The following is a 22,000-nucleotide window of genomic DNA, read 5'->3' as shown; positions in this document are numbered from 1 at the left end:
AGTTTAGATTTCAACTTGTTCTCTTTTGCAGCTCAGTTCGGGCAACAAATGTCACTTTTACGTTAACATATCGTAATAATATCTTGTGGAAATCGTTCAAGAGTTTCTCCAGAATCGCACAAATGTCAAATTTGACAGGCAAGATCTTAAACATATCGTTGTCGTATCTTGGTGATGTCTAATAGACATCTGACAGATGTCTAGTTCAAAATCCGAATCGGGCCCAAAGAAACCCTTACATTAAATAACGATTACGACAGTTTATTTCGCGGTTGAAGAGATCCGAAAAAGTCCAATTTAAAGTAAGCAAGAAGGAGGCCGATTTATAAATCTTTCAAGATTTTCACTGGCTTTGATACGACTTTGTGGATCGTATTGGTGGTTGGCGCGCATCGCACGCATTTCATTTTTCGCTTGAATCAATCAGCGGAAGCGATCATCAAGGTCGTAACTAAATAAGATCAATACTAGAGATGGACCGAATATGGACTTTTGCCGAATATTCGGTACAGCTCATGCTTCGGCATGAGCTGTACCGAATATTCGCAAACTTCGCAAACATTCCCAAATATTGGCAAACTTGCGGACGCCCTTAAAAAAATTTGTTTATTCGGTAAATATTCGGCATTTCGAACCGAAGTCTTCGGCCGAATACGATATGCTGAATACCGAATATTCGGCCCATCTCTAATCAATACCATCTGGCTCCAGAAATTGATAACAAACAATGATTATCTGAATAGACCTCAAGATCAAATCATAACAAGATCCAAATAAAATTGTTAAAATATAATCGGCCTCCGATTTAAAGTAAACAAGAAGGCAAAAGTTCCGAGCGGTGATACTTTCAAGGGCCGTGAATAATTTCAAGGCTTGAGGTCTGATTATAAATACATGGCTTATTAAAAATACATGGGTTTTCTGAAATGGGGTTTGTTGAGGTCGCACCTATACATATCCATGTTTAATTCAAATGGGCCAGCATAAATAAAATTTTAGCTAATTTTAAACTTTCAACCGTTTTAAAGTAATTTTAGATAAGTGATGCATTTACCAACTTCTTGTAATGCTAAAGAAAACGCATTTACCTCAACCACAGAATAAATAATAGTACTAAGTACAGACGACTCACTCTCTAACAAAACGCGTCTGTTACGATCAGCATAGATATGGCCGCTAGGTGGCGACAGCACCACGCGCGGCTTATGGCTTTCCCCAAAATTGGGGCCGAACGGATGTACTTTTAGCTATCTGTAGCAAAGCGATGAAATCGCGGAGTGAGACACGCCTGCGTCAACTGATGCATTTACTCCGGTTGGTCAGATATAACTTTTGATTGACTTGCCGTCCACAGTACAAGACACGTAATTTCTGTGGTGCTACGAATGTCGTAGCAACTCTACGGCGTAGATAGTGCTACGTGATGTCCAGGTACGATATGCAGAATTGGCATGTAAGTTTATCAGCCAAAGGTACCTTTTACCTCCAGTCGCGAGCCCAAAATAGGACATATATATCCTCTATTAAGAGGACCCTCAGTGCGGTAGAATAGAAGAGTCCAAGGAGTGATGCCCGGAGACAGCAGGATTACGTCCGCAGCGGAAATCCAATCACAGCCCTTTGCATACCAAGCAGGGACGTGTAGGTACGGTATCAGGACGTTCCACTGACTAATAGTCACCTTAGATCGGTGCCATAAGGTTCATTTCCTATTACGGTCTATATTATTAATTGTGTCAACGACACCAACAGACTTTACTGACTATTTTAATAGCACTTCACAGTAGGCGCTATAAGTTTCAAATATTAACAGTTACCTATTTATTTGAGTTAAGGTAGTATATTCCCAGTCAGAAACTTGTAAATAAACTTGTACCATACATATAAGGTTGCGGGTAAAATGATAATGAACGTGTAGTGGGAGCGTGAATAAATCACGTGAGCTAATCGCGGTCTTACGACGCGCGAATGCGCAGCAAGAAACAACGCAATGCAATAAAGATACGCATCTACACAAATAGGCATTTATATAAATGTATAGAAAGAGGAATGAAAACAGGTCAAGTAAGGTAAAAAATTAGAATAAAAAGTGATCAGTGAAAAAAACTTCACAATGTAAACTTCCACGGACTGACTTAAACAGCAGTGATTCTGTACCAAATTATAAAGATATGAGTAATTGTTGTAGCGGTGTAGCAGTAACAAGCAAAATTTAAAATTATAAAACCCCCAATGCAATGAAACAGATGTTGGACCGCTTTTGATAAAACATGTCTAAGAACCAGCGCAGCGCCAGAAAACCTGCTTTCATATTAAAAAAAAAGCGGCCAAGTGCGAGTCGGACTCGCCCATGAAGGGTTCCGTATTTAGGCGATTTATGACGTATTAAAAAAAAAGCGGCCAAGTGCGAGTCGGACTCGCCCATGAAGGGTTCCGTATTTAGGCGATTTATGACGTATAAAAAAAAAACTACTTACTAGATCTCGTTCAAACCAATTTTCGGTGGAAGTTTATATGGTAATGTACATCATATATTTTTTTTAGTTTTATCATTCTCTTATTTTAGAAGTTACAGGGGGGGGGGGACACACATTTTACCACTTTGGAAGTGTCTCTCGCGCAAACTACTCAGTTTAGAAAAAAATGATATTAGAAACCTCAATATCATTTTTGAAGACCTATCCATAGATACCACACACGTATGGGTTTGATGAAAAAAAAAATTTTGAGTTTCAGTTCGAAGTATGGGGAACCCCAAAAATTTATTGTTTTTTTTCTATTTTTGTGTGAAAATCTTAATGCGGTTTACAGAATACATCTACTTACCAAGTTTCAACAGTATAGTTCTTATAGTTTCGGAGAAAAGTGGCTGTGACATACGGACGGACAGACAGACGGACAGACGGACAGACGGACAGACAGACAGACATGACGAATCTATAAGGGTTCCGTTTTTTGCCATTTGGCTACGGAACCCTAAAAACTACTTATTAGATCTCGTTCAAACCAATTTTCGGTGGAAGTTTACATGGTAATGTACATCATATATTTTTTTTAGTTTTATCATTCTGTTATTTTAGAAGTTACGGGGGGGGGGGGGACACACATTTTACCACTTTGGAAGTGTCTCTCGCGCAAACTATTCAGTTTAGAAAAAAATGATATTAGAAACCTCAATATCATTTTTGAAGACCTATCCATAGATACCCCACACGTATGGGTTTGATGAAAAAAAAATTTTGAGTTTCAGTTCTAAGTATGGGGAACCCCAAAAATTTATTGTTTTTTTTCTATTTTTGTGTGAAAATCTTAATGCGGTTCACAGAATACATCTACTTACCAAGTTTCAACAGTATAGTTCTTATAGTTTCGGAAAAAAGTGGCTGTGACATACGGACGGACAGACAGACGGACAGACAGACAGACAGACAGACAGACATGACGTATCCATAAGGGTTCCGTTTTTTGCCATTTGGCTACGGAACCCTAAAAACAACGAGTTGCACTCCGGGAGTGCCGACAGAAGTGAAAACTCAATGACTAGTCCAAAGTGTCTGCAGCACTATGTATAATTGACCCATCCTCCTTTCTATTGAAAAACAATAGTTCCGAAATTGCTGGTCAGTGAGCTTGTTTAAAATTCGAAATTCAAATTTGTAGCGTTAATTATTTAAAATTCGAATAGAAGTTGTAAAGTTACCTTGCAGACCTCGCATCTAAATATATTTTGGTTATATATTTGGATGCGAGGATGCGATTGGATATTTTGAGTTTTATTCACCAGTACTAGAGTTCACTTTTATTAGCGATTTCATCAAGATGTAGCTTTATTAAATTATGTCATTGAGTTTTTCTTTATTGATTTAAATGCCACATTTAAATGAGTGGCCATCTAAACCTTACGGCCACGTGATCGCCTTACGCTGTCTCGAGTTTATCATTTTTTCCCCACCTCAAAAAGTGCCCAGCGCCGCTAAAGAAGTTTTCACTTCAAAAATCCTATCGTTTAAGAGCTACGGTGTCACAGACGGTCGACGGACACACACGCATTAGCGGTCAAACTTATAACATGCCTCTCCTTGCGCCGGGGGTTACAATTGGGCGTAGATTGTTGTCGCGATTGTCATTTCGTCAATCATTATTTATCAAGAAGATTGGTATTTACCTCGCCCGTTTTCCTGCTGCCATGCTGTTGTGTATCAACTGTCAGATATGGCGGCTGTGCCTGTCCCCTGTTACAGGCTTTATTAGTTCCGGGACACTGTGTGTGTGTGTGTGTGTGTGTGTGTGTGTGTGTGTGTGTGTGTGTGTGTGTGTGTACAGTGTGTGTGTGCCCTTATTGCGCTCACACTTGACCGCAATTTCCGCGATCAACCTAGTTTATAGCTTCCGCTTTGAGGAATATTCACATGGCACGACTTTTTCATCCGATTATCGTAAGGTGAAAAATATTTAATTATACATTTTATCATTTGTTACCTACATACATACATACATCACTGGCTCAGAGACCCAAAGAGGATCTTGGCCTCTGACACAAGAGAGCGCCACTCTACCCTATTCTGTGCCACTTCGCGCCAGTTGTTCGGGTTCGGAGTCGGTTTGATCATTTGTTACCTATTTATATAAAATATCACAACTCTTAGTGCGATAATCGCCTAGCCGATAATGATTTTTATTTTACTCTAATCAAAATCTCATTAACAAAAATATAATAACCGACCATTAGCATTTTTTCCACTTATTATTTTAGCACTTTGTCGGCATGTTTGATTTATATATCTGTGCCAAGTTGCAGCTTTCTAGCACTAAACATCACGCAGCACTGGAGCAAAGCCGCGAATAGACTGACAGACATGGCGAAACTATAAGTTGACTTCGAAACCCTAGAAAGAAAAATCAAAATTATATTCTAAGTTTAAAACCTTAGTTTTAGGCTAACAAATTTAAAACTTTGGGGTCTTGAACATTAGTATGAACCGTTTTGTTAGACAATACGTTAATAATAGGATTTTGCCCAAAATCGTAGAATGAACTCGTAGCATGTAAAAGGGCCTTTACGCTGTTCGGGTCGGACACTAACTTAAGGGTCACGCGGACATGAATGCGTAACTATAAACGTTTCGTCATTTTCATAAAATTAAGGAATTCCGCAATTTTTGTACACTTAGTTCAATATTTTGTTCTTTTAAATAAAAACCGGTCAAGTGCGAGTCGGACTCGCGCACGGAGGGTTCCGCACCATCAACAAAAAATAGAGCAAAAAAAATCGTGTTTGTTGTATGGGAGCCCCCCTTAAATATTTATTTTATTTTATTTTTAGTATTTGCTGTTATAGCGGCAACAGAGATACATCATTTGTGAAAATTTCAACTGTCTAGCTATCGCGGTTCATGAGATACAGCCTGGTGACAGACGGACGGACGGACAGCGAAGTCTTAGTAATAGGGTCCCGTTTTTTACCCTTTGGGTACGGAACCCTAAAAAGACCAAGTTGCAAGTTGTTGTTACTAAGCAGAGAAGAGTATTTTACCTAAATATATGCGCTTAAAACATTGCAATGTTGTTGACCTATATCCAATTTAAGTTGTTGCTAAGTAAACCAGAAAAATACCAAAAAATTACTTAACTTTATCTCCTTAACTCTAAAACTTGCGAATCTTGCGATACACTGCCGCTGCCATATTTTTAAAAATAATATAGTATTTACTTATTTGCTAGAGTCCGTCTAAGCTAACTATTTACACCGACTTGAACAGAGCAAAGGAATGGAGTATCTTTATAAATGTCATATTTTCACAGAAATAATGGCATATTCACATTTTGTCATTGCACATGCCATGCAGGGTTAGCTTGATTCGACTCTACCAATGTATGTGCACATACACTGAAAACTTTATAAAGTACATGAATTTTTAGATTGTAATGAAGTCTGACATTCATTAATTTGGAATTTTGCGTAGTAATTTTGCATTTTATTGTTGACACGTCTTATTGAATAATGTACATTTTGTTATTGCTTGTTAATGTTATGGTAATGATATACAAAGTATTTATAGTTAATGTATTGCATCACCTATTTATTTATATATTTCTACGCCAGTGATGGCAGAATATGCTGTTCTACACCAAAAAACAACGACACCAAAATTGTACATACCATATTCTATGAAAAAAAAAAAATTGCTGTACCTACTCTGGCAAGACAGCTCTGCTTCGTCAGCGGAAAAATCGGCAAATTTTAAAAATATAACGCGAACCATCGACCACCCCATATACATAATTTGTGCAGATAAGGGTTTACTTTGGATATGATCGAGGAAACGTGAATCTATCTTATATTTTTTTATCATTTATTTACAAACAAGATATATACAGTGTATTACTAAAAGAAATTAAAAACTAGCTTAAATCTAAAATAGGCCCTTGAGGCATTGTACCAAGGATGCTGGCGACATTTCCTCGCTGTATCGCGATGCTGATACGTTGTGCGAGGTAGCCGATATTGCATGTAGGGAAATACGACGTTAATATCAAATAGGCTGCATGAAAAATTGCGTTCACAGAAGTTTACATCTATATCGTATCCATAACGTATGCAATCGTCGCTTGGCCAAACTCGCTAGCCACACCAAACGCAATCTCACAGTCAATTTAACATTCCACAATCTTACGATTTCCAAGTTATCGAAGTTCCACGTTAAGTTCTCTAACTCGATCAGTTAGCGCTCCCGATCGGATCGGATCAGCCGTAATATCTTAGTACCGGACACGGGCATAACCGGTACCGGTATAAACCGGTAACCGGGTAACCGCAACCGCGGAACGGATATTTGATGCGCTGTGGAAATGAAGCCTGAGACTTGAGGGGAATTAATCCAGCGATACTCATTAATAATGTCTGTAAGTGAAATTAGCTGTATTTTGATTGGATATGCTTTTGACAGGCATTGAGGAAAATAATAATATGAAGAATAAGCAGAAAATATCAACAGTCAAATGGGTTAGGGAAGAAATTTTATTTATCTCTAACTGAGCAGTTGATTTGTATAATAATCCAATATTATTATGGAATAATAACATCAATAAATTGCTATGATAATTAGCTTAAGATAATGTATAAATATGTTACGATTCATAAGTGGGTCAATTTCACCAAACGAGCATTTTTGTCTAATTCCCATGGAATTTTGAAATACCAACATTACACAAAAAAAAATATGCTGATAATTTGATAAAAAATATAATAAACATTAATTTTCTTATGGGGTAAAAATATTCATAAAACTATAAAAGTTATTTCAATTTAAAATTTTGGTCAGGGCACGGGAATTAGTGTGTCCATGGGAATTAGATTTTACTAGCACGGAAATTAGAACATGGCACAGAAATTGTTTTCTTAGCTTATTTTGGTAGTTAAAACTATTATTTATGTATATTTTAATCTACAATAATATACTTCAACCATACTGAAGCGGCATCGAACATATTTATCTACTTTAATTTTAGTTTCGGACGACAAATCTACGAAAGTATGATACACTAAAAACTACGTATTTGACTAATAGTTTCCTTGATTTTAATGGCAACTAATCTCTCTTTCTTAGTAAAATATATATATTTCAAAACAATACTTTGAGTAGTTGCGTAAACATGTCCGCCTTACATACAAAACTATTCATTAAAAAGTGTCATTATGTATCTGCATGTAGATAGGTACAAGGTGTATGATCTGCTTTATGGCCGTATAGGAAATGATACTAAGAAATAAATAGGTGCACAGAGAGAAGAAGTTATTGTGTAAGTTAATCTGAAGAAATCGAATATGCTGCCTTCATAAATTCATAACACAAACAATTGTTTAACCACATATGAGGTAAGGTGGGGTAAGACTATCACCGGGGTAAGACTATCACAGACAGACAGACATGACGAATCCATAAGGGTTCCGTTTTTTGCCATTTGGCTACGGAACCCTAATAAGGTATCTAATAGTATTACGGTTTTAATACCCCCCTGGCATTGTCTAAAATAACCGACTTGGTTTCACATTACATCTCAAAACTTTTTTTGTAGTAGAAGAACTGCGTTGCGAGACTTGCATCTTTTTACATGTAATGTTTTTGATAGGATCCCATCTCTTTTTGTAGGCTGTCCTTCTTTTCAGGTAATCATACCCATACCATACTGATACTATGTATACACATATCATTACTATATACATCTTTATTCATACTCACATCGTACATCGTAGTGTACCTTTACTTTCCCTACTAATTGTAAGAACTAAAAGGTAAATTTGTTATCGCATATATTTCTATAGGATTACAAACTTATTTATGCAGTTATTAGATCTTTAGAACGTGACTAATATTGCAGTATTATTAGATTTTTATTGGCTTAAAAAGCTTAAACCTAATTACGTTTCAAATTTGGAACTTGTGGGTATGCTAGAAGTACCTTAGAATAATGATGATCGTGAGTGATTGTGTCAGTGACAAAACTAAGGGATTTTAAAGTGCATTAATTCTTAGATTACATGTTCAAATTAAATGTTATTTTGACCGTGCCACTTTGTTTTGCTCGACTTGGCGGCGGCACTGCCGTGTCCCCAGATCCTTTGTCCTTCCCCGGGCCTCAAACTATCTCCATGCCAAATATCATCAACATGATATTGGTTCAGCGGTTTAAGCGTGACGAGATAACAGACAGACAGACAGAGATACTTTCGCATTTATAATATAGTAAGAATAGGATATATTTAATTTTTCTTGTATTAGAAAAGCTAATTTATAACAACTAATCTATTAAACGAGCAATTCTTGTATATATTTCGGGGATCTCTGAAACGGCTCTAACGATTTCGATGAAATTTTATCATATATGAGGGTTTTCTGGGGTGAAAAATCTATCTAGGTAGGTGTTATCTCTGGAAAAACGCGCATTTTTGAGTTTTTAGGTAGGTAGGTACCTATATGTTTTCCAAGCAAAGCTCGGTCTCCCAGATATTTAAACTTTATACGGCATACGCTGTCAGCTGTCAAATTTACAAAAACAAAACATTGCAAATGTGATTCATTTTGTTTCATGTAACCTTAGGTACAGGTATTATAATATGTAATAATTCCAGAAATAGTTTTATGTTTATATAATATTTTAATGTTATAATATGATCAATGAATAAGGTAAGGTGGGGCAAGACTAACAGTACAAGGATTCCATACAAGTGATAGTCTTACCCCGGTGTCGTCTTACCCCACCTTACCTTACGTATTAAAATTGCCCGGGTTATTCGGGTCGATCCTGTATGTAAGTACTATAGTACTTATACTAAAAAACTATTCACAGATTTTTGTGCATTCTTTAAGATTTCCTTAAATGTAAAATAGAAAGATATACGTCGTATTATTATTACATATAATATATATTCAATGCCAATATATATAAGTAATAATAATATGACGTAAACATTGCCAATTAACTTACAGTGCCCCCAATAAAAGATTTGTTGACAATATATGTAATACTTTCTAATTCCCGTGCCACTTAATCAGCTGTTTTAGGTAAATTTGTTATGGGAATTAGGGCACGGAAATTAGAATTCGTAATAAAAAAATTCGCCAAAAATTTAAATCGTGTTTGACCAAACTGTTATGTTATCGCTTACATAAAGATACATAAAGGGCTCCTAAATATGACAATTGCTATTGAAAAGCTATGTGGAAAATAAAATTTATAAGGGGCATCGAAATTAGAAAAAATTTGTCGCCCACCCGGATTCCGAAATACTTACGCGATTTGCTCGAACACGCCGCGGCTTGACTTACATCCGCTTGCTTTGAGAGACAGCCGAATACTGCCAGTACAGGTGAGGCGGGACACGAGGCGGTTCAAATACAAACGTCGGCTGTCAGAGCCCTTTGAGTTTTGCCGACGAAATTTTACTCGCGCGCTCGGACAAAATTTAAACATCGATCACGAGTTATTTACCACAATGAAGTTAATAGTATATGTGTTCAGTGATAGTAAATATCATCTAGTTTAAGTATTTGACACTAAATTAGTGATACTAATGTAGAATTTTTCGTAGGATTTTTCATTATGCTCAAAAGTAGATTCCGGACAGGGCACGGGAGTAGTAATTTGAGCCTTTAGGTATTTTTATGTGTACTCTAAAAACCAACTAATCAGTGAATTCATATGGAACTCGGTGTGAAAGTGTGACTTCTTTATGTAAAAAAAAATTGGTAAGTATTGTCTGATGCTAACCCGCGATTTTCATCACGGACAGAAAAAAAATCGTGTTCAGAAATTGACCCAAGTGCTTGTTGCTAGGCTTACATGAATAAAGTATATTTTGACTATTGACTATTGAAATAATGGATATAAGTGGTAATTATTATAACTCCCAATTGAAATCTTAGTCAAGTCAAAAATGTAATTTGAAAGAAACACATAATTTGTCGCGGTATAATGCTACGTTTTCACCAGATGAATGCGCCATTCAAACGTTGAGCGAATAATTTACGAGAATAATTCATATTTCCTGTTTTTATGCCTGCTGCATGACCGAAGAGCTTTTATATTTTATTACATATGACAGGGCCATAAACGGAAACAGCGAGCTTATCTGCCGCCCGAAAGGGTCAATGAATTGCAATTAGCATTAAAACTAATCATTAATCCGGGTATCAGCCCCCTCCTAGCAGGCCAATTCGGACGTACACTGACATCAGAATGAAATCTAAATGATGCTATTAAATTATCGTACATTTTGCTAGTACTTGTCCGTATATGTAGGTATTGGTGCGAGCAAGACGCATCATAACTAATAACTAAATGACGTCATTCAGATAAGTATATGTCAGTACAGGTTTGAATTAACAATAGCCTGTTCGAGCCTACAAAGTGTAAAGTGCACTGTTTGATATCTTCAAAAACTGACATGAAAATTAGCTGCCGTCGGCACGAAACAAGCGTCCCTAATTATCACAGCGCTTGTTTTGACTCATTCTACTTCCAAAACACTGCTTGCACTTGCCATGTGTACATTACCCTCGTACGTTGCAAAATGTATGCTGATTTGAACTTAAAAAATCTAATTTGATTTGATATCGATATGACTACTTTCTGAACAGTGACAGTCGCAAATAAAATTCGATAAACGAATTATATGGTCTATCGACCGTATTTTGCGCAATAATTTATTATATTCCAAATTCACACAGATTTTCAGTAGTAACGCTGCAGCTGAGCAGTAATGCTGCTATATTGCCAATAATTACAGTATGTATAAAACTAATAATGCTTTTGAGTGAGTAATAAGCCTATTATTCTAGTGCAGAGTATACACTGGAAGATAATAATCTATAATGACACAATTCGTAAATAATAACTAGCTACTAAATCTATTGCATTAGTTTACATATTAACAATTTTTAAGAATTTCCTTGCTATAACTTACCTGGCCAGGGTCCTCGTAATTTGCAACAACAATAAACGATTATGATTGTGATAACAGTCGCCATCATTATTATACATATCATACGTAGTAAGGCAGCGTCTCAATAAGCATTAGCCAGTTACATACATTACATTACATTACAAGTAATGTCAAATCAACACAAATTTTCCAAAGTTCGAAGCCGCTCCGAGCCTCGCCGAAACAAAAACGGCATCGCGGCGTAACGGAGCGCAGCGGAGATTGCACGATTGCTGCAACTTGCAGCAGAGTCATTGTACAAGCACAGCCATTGTACGGAGCCGTGGCTGCTGATTGCCTCTGTCTACTCGTAGATACGATGTACCATGTACTAGCTTGCTACAACTGTGAGACGGTTCGGTCCGTCGACACTTACATCTTTGATGTTCGGGTGTATATATCACATGTATACCACCTGACCTACCTAACTTAACCTTTCGTAATAATAATAGTGTTAAAGCTATCGTAGCCGAGTTGATAACGCGTCGGAGGGGGGCGTCGCGGGGAAGCGGGCCGGGAAGTATGAAACGAACGGGAAGTACTTACTTATTAAGTATGACATCGCAATTAAAATGTGCATCGTAAACAATTGTGTGCCTACTATGTTATAGTCTGTCAAGCCGGATATGTCAGTAGCAATGTAAAGCAAACTAAAGTATGGTATCCCTAGGAAACGAACAAAAAGCAGCAATGTACATCGAACAACGATGAAATGTACACAAAACAGTTCCACAGATAAGATATAAATGACACGCGATTTTCGAACAATTTAAACGTAGTGTTGCTAAATAAATCGCACGATAAATCGCGGATTATTAAATTTGCCGCCGTTTTAGTATGAAAGAAGGGCTCTCAGATTAAGATCAAGATGATATTAATTTGTAAACTCGAATCAACCTCCTGTCTATTAAAAAGTCTCGTCGCAAACTTCCTCGTCTGTAGCTTAAGTAATACACTTTTTGTCAAGTCGTTGTTCTTTTGCACCTGCTACGTCTGTGTTCATTCGAGAGGTGCAGATTTACCTACTTTGACTAGATGGCGCATATGTATAATTAAGACTACCAGGCCAATTCGAACGTACACTGACATCAGAATTATTTATTTATTTATTTATTTATTGTTTATTAATTATGTAATTATAGTTATTATACACCGTAAATTCAAATTGCCATTTACAAAACTCCTTCAAATTTACGCATATCAATAAAAATTTAGTTTTACCATAGTTCTACCTACTAAGAAATGTTGTAAGATGTAATTACAAATTAAGCAGTGGAGCTTATGGAGTGGAGTATTTTAAAAGTAAAAGAACGTGGTGACCTCACGGTCTATGTAAACCAGTAGGTACCATTTTATAGATATACAAGTAGAGTACCAAATGGTAACATTTCTCAATTTGTATTGGTTCGGATGGTTACGACCTTACGATCGGCTTGGTGATGCACCAATCAGCGTGAGCGCTCTTCAAGGTCGTATCAAAATAAGATCAAAACCAGCATAGGTAACACGTTGTTAAAAATCTGAATCGGTCTTCAAGTATAATTAATGAAATCAATCCTTTATTAATCAGGAACCCTTTCTAATAATGTTTTCACCACCAGAACCACTGTCAACGTTTCATAATGCAAAGTCTGTGGGTGGAAATCCTTCAGAGGACAAAGCGACAAAAAGTTTGCGGGAACATCCGAACGGGCGGATTGTCCTAAACAAATGGGACCTTTTAGTAGGCGCTGAACAAACACCAGCTTCGACAATTAGGTGTGTTTGCTGTTAAGGCGAGGTCCCGGCACTTGGTAGTGGGTCATAAAGGATAAAGGTTACCTACACGAATCAAACCCAATTTACACCCTTTAGGAATTAAATTTTGAATAAATACTGGCTTAGTGGAACTGTAACTTTAAGAACATAATTATATTGCAGTCACGATTGAAACGTTCAACTCTGGCTATCACAACAATAACATTTTTCAACCAGAAACGTCACTTTTGAGACTGGCGGTTAATATTTGTTATTACAGTCAGAAAACGCCTCCGGACCCACACCAGACTAGGATATCGCTGAGCTCGAGAGACCATTTAACGACGTCCTCGCGCGGACTTGACCAAACTTTGAATGCAGAGCTCCTTGACTATCTGCTTTAACCGGTGCAGACGAGCGTTTTTCTATCTAAAACCGGGTAAGTAGCTCGCATGTATAGTCTGAACGGTTACCGGAATAATAGACACTCTGTCAAGACTATGCACAGCTTAAACTCAATAAGTGAGGATTTTAGGAAATTCAACCGTTTCAACGAGATTTACTTGGATGAAACTACGGGAACAGGTTGGTTTGATACACACGCCATCAGGTACCTAAGTCCTAAATAAATAAAAATAAATGTTCGGTAAGTGCTAACAACAACAGCCCAGCACCCAGCATGGCCGCGGTCGCTCGTAAATTGTCATCGAGCTATAAAGCCGAATCTCCGCCGCGGGTCCATGTAGCAATTAAACACGATTGTTCCACCTCTCCCCCCCCCTAACACCCGCGCGCATGATCGGAAAAATATGCTCGCTCTGAAACTTTATGCCACAGAAGTCCAATTTCTCGCTTTAAATGGTGCACGAGTGTCATATTTATGGTCGACATGAATAATAATATGTGAATGTGCACTCTTAGTCTCAGAATTAGGGTTGCCATACGTCAGGATTTTTGGTCCTTTGTCAGGGTTTTTTAGAAACCTCAACTACTAGAAGCTACTTTAAAGTTTGGAATTGGATAGATGAGCGGGTCTTCCCTTAACCTTTGCCTTAGAATTAACCTGTTATGCTACTTTATAGCTCCGATGTAGGGTATCCGATGGTCACTGCACCCACATAAAATATTTCCCGGAATGTTAATGTTATTGTAGCTTGTACATACCAAGTATCTGGTACAGTCTTCAGAAAACTAAAATCGATAGCAAACCAAGTAAAATACCTACATAATAAAAATTCATATTTTTTTAATGAATTTTAGACAGCTCCATAGCACCCAGCCGGCCACAAAGGAAAATTTACCAAGAAAAATGAAATTTTGATTTATCAGTACAAAAGATTAATTGTAAGTTCAATGGAATGAAAGGTTTTTGAAGTGAAAACTTCTTTAGCGGCGCTGGGCACTTTTTGAGGTGGGGAAAAAATGATAAACTCGAGACAGCGTAAGGCGATCACGTGACCGTAAGGCGATCACGTGTGACGCGTGACCGAAAGGTTTAGATGGCCACTCATTTAGATGGCATTTAAATAAATAAAGAAAAACTCAATGACATTACATGAAAAAGATTCTAATCTTGTACAGGCTGAAATACGAGGATCTCACAGTTACATTCTAACTTTATAACACTCAAATAGAATTCAATAAAGCTACATCTTGATGAAATCGCTAATAAAAGTGAACTCTAGTACTGGTGAATAAAACTCAAAATAGCATGACTGTGCTGCTGCTGCTAGATGCGAGGTCTGCAAGGTAACTTTACAATTTCTATTCGAATTTTAAACAATGAACGCTATAAATTTAAGCTCACTGGCCAGCAATTTCGGAACTAAAGTTTTTCAATAGAAAGGAGGATGGGTCAATTATACATAGTGCTGCAGACATTTTGGACTAGTCATTGAGTTTTCACTTCTGTCGGCACTCCCGGAGTGCAACCCGTTGTTCTTTTTAGGCTTCGGGCGGCTAAAGGCTACCGAATACTCAACTAAAAACATCATGACATCGAAATTAGACCGAACACGTGCACGCTCCTAAAATGTAATAACCCCTTCCACGAGCGAGCGTTCGATCGAGCCTCTTCAGAACGATATAAAGGCTGCGATCTCTCGTAAAGCCTTTTATTCGCCTTAAACAAGCGTCAAATAGTCAGCATCCTTTTATGTACGGAAACGTAAGGCAAATATTTATATCCCCAATAACAAGGATCGACGTTACCGACGCAAATGCAGAACAAAACCATCAATGGCTTTTACAATAGGTACAAGGATATTTTAGATTTAATGGGTGGTACCTATATATATGTGACGTTCCACGGCAAAAGGTACCTTATGGCACTTCGCCTACGTCGCATAGCGCCGCAATAATAATAGCGCGCGGCGGCGGAGCGGCGTTAATAATAGCGTAAGCGCCAACGGCCATAAGGTACCTTTACCCGTGGGACGTCACATATATACACTTTTACTGTTGGTATGTAGTGTTAGTATTACCACTGATGAAGTAATCAGAGCTCGTAAGGATGTAAGGATGCAATGTGTTGGCGTTGGGGGACTTTCATTTAAGATGACATAAAAAAAAGATGGTCACACAAAAATCTGTTTTAGAAATAGAGTCAATCAAGCCACTAAACTCCGTACAACTTTGACCCATTGTAAAATATTACATTAGGTAAATACACGCGCGTTCACTCCCCTGTTGTAATTGTATAGGTACAATATTATACATTATATGGCAGATGTCTGAAGAATCATCTTGATTTTATTTAAAGAGTATAGGAAACAATTTGAGGTCACCGGAAAACGGAAGTTTCTTTATTAAGTACCCGCGAAGGAAGCGTGTGCCCCCTCCACCCTGCACCCTTTCACCCCCTCACCACCGTATCACCACACCAATTGGCCAAGTCGTAAAGTCTCCGTGTGTTATGATATCTGTATATACTGTGTACTCTTGTGTCTGAAGCCAAACGTGGGCGCGATCAAGTGCAGTAAACGGACCGTCCATATTCTGGCTAATAAACGGAGGACTTATTATGTAGTCTGATAGTTCTGTTTACGCACGATCCCTATAAAATAAATATAGGTCAAGTATTAGCTTGAAATTATTTATTAGGTACCGGATGAAGGAGGACTCTTTACTGATTTTTTAGGGTTCCGTAGCCAAATGGCAAAAAACGGAACCCTTATAGATTCGTCATGTCTGTCTGTCCGTCTGTCTGTCCGTCTGTCTGTCCGTCCGTATGTCACAGCCACTTTTCTCCGAAACTATAAGAACTATACTGTTGAAACTTGGTAAGTAGATGTATTCTGTGAACCGCATTAAGATTTTCACACAAAAATAGAAAAAAAAACAATTAATTTTTGGGGTTCCCATACTTCGAACTGAAACTCAAAAATTTTTTTTTCATCAAACCCATACGTGTGGGGTATCTATGGATAGGTCTTCAAAAATGATATTGAGGTTCCTAATATCATTTTTTTCTAAACTGAATAGTTTGCGCGAGAGACACTTCCAAAGTGGTAAAATGTGTGTCCCCCCCCCCCCTAACTTCTAAAATAAGAGAATGATAAAACTAAAAAAAATATATGATGTACATTACCATGTAAACTTCCACCGAAAATTGGTTTGAACGAGATCTAGCAAGTAGTTTTTTTTTAATACGTCATAAATCGCCTAAATACGGAACCCTTCATGGGCGAGTCCGACTCGCACTTGGCCGCTTTTTTAATATACTGAGGTGCTATGGGATAACTTCGAATATGGGGTAATTTTGAAAATGGCTTATATCTACTAAGCCAGAAGCACTTCATACTTTAGCAACACGTGCGCTCTGCAACGCTTATCGTGTCATGTCATCTTGCTTACCGTTGCTACAATAAAAAGCGGCCAAGTGCGAGTCGGACTCGCCCATGAAGGGTTCCGTATTTAGGCGATTTATGACGTATTAAAAAAAAACTACCTGCTAGATCTCGTTCAAACCAATTTTCGGTGGAAGTTTACATAGTAATGTACATCATATATTTTTTTTAGTTTTATCATTCTCTTATTTTAGAAGTTACAGGGGGGGGGGGGACACACATTTTACCACTTTGGAAGTGTCTCTCGCGCAAACTATTCAGTTTAGAAAAAAATGATATTAGAAACCTCAATATCATTTTTGAAGACCTATCCATAGATACCCCACACGTATGGGTTTGATGAAAAAAAAATTTTGTGTTTCAGTTCGAAGTATGGGGAACCCCAAAAATGTATTGTTTTTTTTCTATTTTTGTGTGAAAATCTTAATGCGGTTCACAGAATACATCTACTTACCAAGTTTCAACAGTATAGTTCTTATAGTTTCGGAGAAAAGTGGCTGTGACATACGGACGGACAGACAGACGGACAGACAGACGGACAGACAGACAGACAGACAGACATGACGAATCTATAAGGGTTCCGTTTTTTGCCATTTGGCTACGGAACCCTAAAAACGCTCCTATATAGTTTAGTCGATTTTAGTAATTTTCAAAACTATCCTGCTTTCGCAGTTACCCTACTGCAGGGGGTAAAATGATATAGGAGCTGATTGTTGTAGCTCGCGTTATATGGAAATAGATTCATCACGGTCACGGTATAGGTCTGTACCTATACCGTACCTGTATACCTGTGTATAGGTACCTACTTACTACAGTTTTGAACAAAACCAACTGTCGAGCGTGCAACGCATGTCCGTATTTTAAACCGCATTATTACAATGTTAAATACAGTTACCATTATTTAAACGTTACCGGAGAGAAATAGGATACATTATGGTGAAACTCGCTCGTTGACCGTGCCGTGGTTTTACACAGTACCTAGGTATTTGTCACTTTACAAAATAAGGAAATACTGTTAAAAATGTTACACACAATATTTTTTCAATGCGTATCGTACCTATCTTCATTTGCTGTACCATCATTATTTATTGAGAGCCTGTAGTGTCCCACTGCTGGGCAAAAGCCGCCCCCCACGTTTTCAAGTCTTCCCGATCTTGCGCAGTCTCTGGCCATTCCTTTAGAAAGGAGACCATCATACTGGTCGTTAGTCGTTATTTACCTTTAATTCCTTAAGGTTACGTATATTCGGATGGCGACTGCAGTATTTCTTCGTTTCCCGCTTGTGGGCATATTCATGCCCACTCTTAATATGCCTGCCACGTTTCCTCTATGAGACCTAACTGTCGCCTCCTGCTAAAGTAGGTACTTCCTAACATTTACTTGATAGACAATACATCTTCACTCTGATAATTTGAAAGACGATATCTGGAGATAAACTTGATTTATTTTAACTTGATAGGTGTGCACACGACAGAATGGCGAACGTGAATAACTATTTAGTCAATAAATAGTGTTAGAGTACTTGCTAACTCTAACATTTACTTGATAAATATCTTGATAGTAATTTGGAACACGAAAGACGATTTCTTGAAATAAACTGATTTATTATAACTTGATAGGTGTGCACACTTATAGAGTAGCGAACGTGAATATATTGAATGAATGAATAGGTACTTATTGACTAATTACGAAACCTTTATATAAACAAATGCTGATGGGGCAAATGAACAATATGATGCATGTGCAATTTACTTGTACATATTCCGGGGGGCGGTTGAGATGAGAGAAAGATGCTGCGTGAAAACGTGATCATACATTAAATCTAAGTAAAAGTAACTACTTTAAACGAAGGGGAAGTCGCTTTATCTACTCGCGAAGGATTTGTCTTCTCGCAGTGATCTTCGTCGCTGTGTTGGCGAGTCTCGCTGACTACTGCGAAGCGCGGAGACGCCCGGGGCGGGGTCGGCGTGGCGGCCGCTGGCTCCTCGACGACGGCTCGAGACGGCGTTGACGGCACTCTCCATTGAACCCGTCGTATTATGATAATCAGTGCTGCAGTTCCGATTACTCCGAGGATCACGTATATCATAGCGTAGTGATGAATATCGTGATATGATATGCTCTCGGAGTTAACTTCGGTGTTCTTCAACTCCTTGATCTTTTCTCCAAGATTGTTAGTTTCTGTTTGCAGATCTTCAGATTCGTTTTTGTGCTGTAGGTGAGGTATGGTGATGTTGATAACGTGATTTATCGGTGCCATAACTGGGTTGTATAAATCTGGTTTCATTTTAATTTCGGACCAGTGAGGTTTATGCGGGAACACCGAGAAATTATCGGTCTTAATAATGCAGCCATGACCTACATTTATAAGCCCGGCATTCGTCAGCTGGTGAGCGGTTACTTGATCCGCGCACAGTGTTCGAACTTGACACTGCTCACAACAAAAGTAAATATAGGTATTTAGTTCATTGCTCTCTATCCAGTCATTTATGCATGTTGTTGTGACAGTCTTACAGCCTGATTTGTCTGACTCACAAAAACTGTTGTCGCCTTTCAGTTGATAGACTGGTTTCTTGATGTAGCAAAAATAAGAGTCCGATGATATTGTACATGCTCTAATATCAGTTTCCGAGATAGGAATATACATATCTTTTTTCATGTTTATGGAGACATAATCTGATACAGGTATTACAGCGGTTATCCTGTTTCCAGCTTTTTTGGGTATCGGAATGACTTTTAGAAGTTCATAAACATCTCTGCTAACGAGAGGCAGCCTTATCTCGAAAATAAGGACGTCTTCCATCATCCTTGTCTTTACTTTTAGCAGGTTATATATCTTGCGGAGATCTGTGTGTAAGTTGTCGATTGGCAGGGAAACGTCTCTTGGTAGAATGCTTGATATTGTACTTAACTCATTAATAAGTTGTTCCGGAGTTAGCATGTGCAAATTGAAACGTCCTTGATAGATATCGGTGATGGTGTCTAATAACATGTCTTGCATTCCTTTTAGGTTGTGGAGCATATTACTTGCTATAGTGGCTCCTAAGTTGAAGTCGTTGATAATGTGGTTAGTTTCCACCTTTTGTTGTAACTTCTTGAAAGCGTCGTCCAAATAGTTCATATGTTGATGTATCATTTTATGTTGCTGATTCATAGTGTCCTCGGTACGTTTTAATAAATTATATTCCACTTCAACTATGGATGTTTGATTTTTCCAAAGAGATGCCATATGTTTAGCGTTGTCTCGTATAAGTGTAATATCTTTCTTATATTGTTCGGCGAACCTTTCATCCAATACGCCGAATAGACTATTAGCGATGTAACCGACACCGTTGGCAAGGCCGCGTCGGTGTCGTAGTACTTGTAGTGAGGTTTGTCGCGTGCTCGAATGCTGACTGAGTAACATCTGGTTATAGTACTCGAGTTCGGAGAATCCATGACGTAGTTGTAACGATATTATGTCACAATGGACTTGTGTCTTGATAGTTTCGCAGGTATCTTTTAAAAATCGGGTGTATTTTTGTAATGCGTTCGTTGCGTCCCAATAAGGCTCCATGTTATAATAGACGACTAGCTTCCATTCATCCCGAATTAACATCATGTCTGCTAATTTATCGAAGTATAGCCCCTGTGTTTCACGAAATGGTATTATGTTGACATCGCACTGACCGGTTGAGAGGCATGATAAAAATAATAACAGTGCAGAGAACATTGATGACAGTGAAAACTTGGCCTTGTTTGCCTTTGGTTTTTGCGGACTCCTTGTTGAGTTTTGCTTATCGAGTTCTCGGTTATGTGGCGGCTTTCTCTGATGCATCTCAGGTAGTTCTTCTTCGGGGTGTTCCAACAAAATAGAGAGCTTGAGTACTGGACGCTTTAATGTGCCGTTTTTTGTTTTAAGGGTAACAACCCTTACATATCCGTCTTGTCCCGGATGTAGCTCTATAACTCTGCCCATTGCCCATTTGCCCGGTGGCAGGTTATCATCATGAATGAGAACGACGTCATTAAGGCTGATATTGGCTAGAGGCTTTTTCCATTTACTTCTGGAGTTTAATAGTGCTAGGTACTCAGAACGCCATCTTTTCCATAAATCTTGAAATATTTTCTGAGTGAGTTGCCATCTTGTACGTAAGTCTCTTTCTGTTTCTATCAATGTTAGAGTTGGCCCGCTGCTTAGAAAGTGCGAAGGAGTCAAATAGTTGATGTCATCAGGATCTTCTGATATAGCGCACAGTGGTCTCGAGTTCATACAACCTTCGATCTGTGCTAATAAACTGCTGAATTCTTCATAAGTGAGTTTTTGATCTCCGATAACCCGTTTTAAATGGTATTTGAACGCTTTGACACAACTTTCCCACAAGCCTCCTGCTGTTGGCCATGCGGGTGCATTGAAGTGCCAGGAGATTCCCATGTCGGATATCGCACCCAGACACTCTGAATTCACGATGTTCTGGATTTCGAGGTATTCTTCCTGGAGTGTCTTGCTTGCTTTAAGGAAGTTTCTCCCATTGTCGCTGTACATGTGTAAGGGAGTACCTCTTCGAGCTGCCATTCTGCGCAACGCCGCTATGAAAGCTGATGCAGTCATGTCCGATACCAGTTCCAGATGTACAGCTTTAGTGGCCATGCAGACAAACACGCAAACGTATCCTTTAGTAGTCTTAATGCCACGACCCTTGTTGGCCTTGAGGAACACGTGACCTGTGAAGTCTACGCCAGTGTGTTCAAAGGGACGAGATGGATTGCTTCTTGATGCAGGTAAGTCTCCCATGATTTGATTTTTCATATTTGCTTTTTGTTTTTTGCAGGTCACGCAGTGCTGAATAAATTGCTTAGTAGCGCTGTTGCCTCCGACGATCCAATATTTGTTTCTTATGAAATTTAGGGTTAAGCGTGTACCGCCGTGTAGAACCATTTTATGTGCGTTATC

The sequence above is a fragment of the Cydia amplana genome, chromosome 7 (assembly GCF_948474715.1).
Source record: "Cydia amplana chromosome 7, ilCydAmpl1.1, whole genome shotgun sequence".
In the NCBI taxonomy this organism is placed as follows: Eukaryota; Metazoa; Arthropoda; class Insecta; order Lepidoptera; family Tortricidae; genus Cydia; species Cydia amplana.
This window is presented reverse-complemented; position numbering follows the sequence as displayed.